Consider the following 5,079-nt stretch of genomic DNA (forward strand, 5'->3'; position numbering starts at 1 on the left):
CTTCTTGAGTTCTATATATATATTGGATATTAGTCCCCTATCTGATTTAGGATAGGTAAAGATCCTTTCCCAATCTGTTGGTGGCCTTTTTGTCTTATAGACGGTGTCTTTTGCCTTGCAGAAGCTTTGCAACTTTATGAGGTCCCATTTATTGATTCTTATAGCCATTGCTGTTCTATTCAGGAATTTTTCGCCTGTACCCATATCTTTGAGGCTTCTCTGAATGAATTCTTATATACACCAAATGTATAGAAGAGCATTACTTGATCTCTGCATTTTTGTTAGCATTTGCCATTTTCATTTTGTGTCTTATTTAAGGTTTCTATAAGTGTGATAAAACACCATGAAAAAAAAAAACAACTAGAAGGGGAAAAAAAGTTTATTCATTTCAGCTTAGAGTTCCATATCAGTGCTCATCAATGAGGGAAGTTAGGAACTCAAAGCAAGAACTGGAGCAGAATGCAGGAGAACTTGCTAGCCTGCTGCTCATGGGTTACTCAACTTGCTTTCTCATACACTATACCACCAAGGGTGGTGTTACACATTGTGAACAGAGCCTCCCCACATTGACCATTATAGCTTCTCACTTAAGGTTCACTCTTCCCAAAGGGCTCTAGTTGTGTCAAGTTTATATAAAACTAGTCAAAATATTTGCATTCCCTGATGATGAGTAAAACTTCTTGGTGTCATACATCTACTGGCCTTTTGTATGACTGCTTTGGAGAAATGTCATTTAGAGTATTTGCCCATTTTAGCTAGACTGTTATTATATTTTATACTACTGTTTGATCTCCTGATATGTCCTTAACAGCAAAATATAAAACTACACTTTAATTCCATAATCCAACTACTAGGTATACATCTAAAGGAAATTAGCATACTAAAGAGCTATAATCACACAACATTTGTTTTAGCACTATCAAAATAGTCAGACATGAAATCTTTCTAGATGATCATCAATGAATAAATAAAGAAAATGTGACACGTATTCAAAACAATGAAATCCTGTCATAGCAAAAATGGATGAGAGTGGATGACATTATATTAAGGTAACAATCCTAGACATATAAAGATAAGTATCTCATATTCCTATTCCATGCATGGAAGCTAAACACATTGATCTCATTGAAGTAGAGAATATTCAGTGGTACCAAATGTTGGAAGAAGTGAAGGCAGGATGGAGCTTGGCAGAAAGATAGAAATGTACAATTGAAAAGGGAAATATTCTCTTGCTCTGTAGCATAGTAGTGTGACTACAGCAATAATAATGTACTAGATATTTCCAAAGAGTTACATAAACCTTAAATGTCCTCAATACATAAGACACAATGACTGTGTTTAGTCGGCACTAATTGCCACATTTTATTATTACACATTATATATGAGCGTATCACTCTGCTTCATAACTATGTACTATTTTTTATATCAACTTAAAGCATAAATAAGGCTGAAGTTGTAGCTCAGGGTGGTTGTCTAGCATACATAATGAGTTCAGTTCATAGTACTGAAAACATAAATTTGTTTTGTTCTTCAAGAAACTGTATAAAAGTCTCTCTTCACAGCTTGTCCAGGGAACAAATAGAGAAGAATCGCTTTATCTAGTTCCAACTCCCTCTTGTCAGTTTTTCCTCATAGAACACTAGTCTTCTGGACTGACTATGCCTAGGTGACTAGGAATAGTGCAAAGATGAAATCACAAGGATCCTCTGGGAAGGAGGTACTGTAGGGTATGCTATGGGAGAACTCAGAATCAGGTGCTATCAGATGACACCTGCCTTGAGTTAGTAGGGCTTATGCTGAGCTTGTTGCTATAGGAACACCTGAAACATGAGGTTGATGTGACTAACAGGACCGCAAGAAGTACACAATCACCATCACTGACTGACTGTCATTTCTCTGGGCACCTGCTTCCTATGACAATTTGGAATAGTGATTGTGTGTCATGCCTGAGAAAATGTCAGTGTTAGGAGTGTCTCTACTGCACAGAAAATACTCAGTCATTGGCAGCTGTAATTATTACTGTCACCATTCATGACAATGTCACTGAATTTCCTTTTGTCAGTTCCCACTTAGAGTCGTTGCTGTTAACCTATTATTATACAGTAGTTTATTATGAAAAAATCACAAGTAACTTTGTTTCAAAAATAACATGCAGCCCCTTATTTATTGATTTATTGTAGCACTGTTCAGAGTATCCAAGAAATAAACAGACTAAGTATTAAAAGGATAAATAGAGTGAATGTTGTTCCTATACACAATGCTATATACCCTTTGTCTATGCAAGAGAATAAAATTGTAATAACTTTGATCCATCTGGAGACTATCATGTTAACCAAAATGTGCCAGGCACAGAAAAGTACATATTGTATGATCTTATGAAAGTGTGAAATATAAAATAGTAATTTCACTTTTTTAAATTTTCAATTTACTTTCTGTTTTTACAGCTTTCATGCCAAACATGACTTCCTAGTAGAAGGTAACAACATTTAATTTTAGATATAGTTTACGTTTTTAAAGTAATGAGTTAAAGCACAATTTCACAGCAATAGTATATATGGTATATGACTACACAAAATAAACTCAGTATTTGGCTCCTATATAAAATAATCACTAAGATGGATTTCATCAAACTTTTGAAGGTGAACTAAGAATAAATTTGATATCACCTGCCTCTTTTAGCAAAGTTCCACAAGAAATAATAAGGTCAAATAATATCTAGCCATATATAAAAAAAAATCACAGGAAGTGCGGTTTTGTTTTAACCCCCCTCATCTAGCCTTCCTACATGTCCATAATTGAAAGTCTTGACAAGTTATAAGCTAAGCTATATCCATCACCATGAGCTGCAGTGTTAGCATTGGATAAAGTAACCTGCTAAAATGGGAATAATGGTTCTGCATCTTGGGCAAAGCCTCTAGTTTCAGAAAGCAATAAAACTAGAGGATAAAAATAGATAGCTCACAGGGACCAGCAATTAAAACCAAGAAGCCTGATTTTTCAATCTTCCATGGGTTAATAAATATCTGTTCCATTAAGCTACTAGCTTCAGAGTGATTTGGGTTAATCTCTCTAGAAAGAGACGAGTCACACCAAAAGACAGACGTGAGACTACTGGAAAACTCAGAGCGTCTGTGGGAGGGTGGGCAGCTAACAAGTGAGTTCAAAGTCCTGGACAAGCATTTTCCAAAGGAAGTAAAGGGCACACACTGCCTGATTAGAGAGCACCCTTGTTTTGGGTACTACTAGTCAAGATAGAGATATGTAAACTAAAAAAAATCAGAATTAACTTGGAATCTGGACATGAAGTAACCCTTCATACCAATATGTTCTTTCTCTTGTAGACAGAAAATCTCAAAATATAAGAAAAGAGAAGAAAGTAGTATAGAAAAAGTTCCCATAGATAAGTAAAATATAAAGTAAAACAAGATAAAGATGATCCCTGTTGATAGTGATTATCAGTAGGCATTGTTCTAAGTAAGTGCCGCATACATACTACTAAACCCATGGCCACTCCACCATCAAGCCATTATTTATCTCTACTTCATATAGCAGGAGAATGAAGCAAAATTAAAGAACCCAAAATAATCCAAAGAAACAACCAGGGTGCCAACCCAGGCATCCTGTCCCTCGGGACTATGTCCTTAAGGACCAGCTCCTTTTGACAAAAGAGCTTGAGTGAGCTAGAGGTGGAAGGAAGAACAGCTAAGGAATGGGCAAGCCATGAATAATTCAACAGAGTAAAATACATTTATAAACACATAAGTTAATAAACAGATATCCCCACTTTTCTGAGAATTATATGTGGTTTGGTTTGTTTGTTGTTTGTTTTTGTTTTGTTTTGTTTTGTTTTGTATTCTTAGTCTTTCTTATTCAAGACAGTATCCACCAAGAAGTCTTTAAATCTGATCAGAATTACTATGAAGGGAAGGCAGGCTGCCATTTCTATCTGGGTAGGCATGACAGGTGAGGAGAATGTAGGGAGAAAATGATAAACTAACAAGAACATGAGCACAGCTTCTCCTTTTCCTCCACAACCTGTCTTGGCGCTTCCCACTGTGGCTAGATTCTGTGATAATGATGTCCCAAACAGAGTGGCCTTTTCTCTTTTTGAATATGATATTATTTGGTGATACTCTATGGCTTAAATTCAAAAATTAGAAAGAGGGGAGACTATCAATAATCCTGACCTCTTCATTGTGTTATTTACTTACTAATTTGCCTGTTCAACATGTATTAAGTCTAATGCTGCTGTCTCGCACACTTTATTTAGGAGAATCACTATCTTTGGTTTGATTATCCTAGAAGAAAGGCTTGGACCAAAATGGGTAGTTATACAAGACCATTATTTGAGGTTTGGTTTTTTTGGGGGGGGTGGTTTCTTGTTTTGTTTGTTTTGTTTTGTTTAGAAGTGTTTGAGGGCTTATGGTAGAAATATTGACAGATGACCTGGCAAGGATAGCGGTCTCAAAGGGTATGCTTTGTGCTGGCTACTGCAAGGCTCAGTCTACAGGCAACTCTGGGGTTTCCTGAAAACCATGCTTCTAATGGACTCTGCCCACAGGTTCATGGGCTGGGGTAGCCTTCCTCCCACCATATTAGTTAAAGAAAAATGTCTTCCTGGAGACACTACAGTCTTGGCACCTCTGCTGTTCCTGAAACAGTAAAGAAATCTCAGACAGAAAATTGTGCTTGCAGTAAGACATCATGAGCACAGCCTAGTGAGATGTGCTAATGGAAGACCCACGACATCTGCAGTAGACATACACATGGTAAAGCAATGCAGACACGTTAGAAAGCCAAAGCCTGCCCCAAATGTTAGGAGAGCAGACAGGAAAGAAAGGGTATTTTTTCTCTCTGCTCTATGACTACACACATACAAACACACACACATACATACACACACACCTAGAACAATAGGCACATAGATATAAATATACACAGGCATATCATTTTATACCTCCCATATAGTCTTTAAGATGTATTTTATGTGTATGAGTTCTTTGCCTATGTATATATCTGTGTCTGTATACTGTGTGAGTACAGTGCCCTTAGAGGCAAATCCTTTGGAACTGGAGTTAC

Source organism: Mus caroli, chromosome 5, assembly GCF_900094665.2.
Source record: "Mus caroli chromosome 5, CAROLI_EIJ_v1.1, whole genome shotgun sequence".
In the NCBI taxonomy this organism is placed as follows: Eukaryota; Metazoa; Chordata; class Mammalia; order Rodentia; family Muridae; genus Mus; species Mus caroli.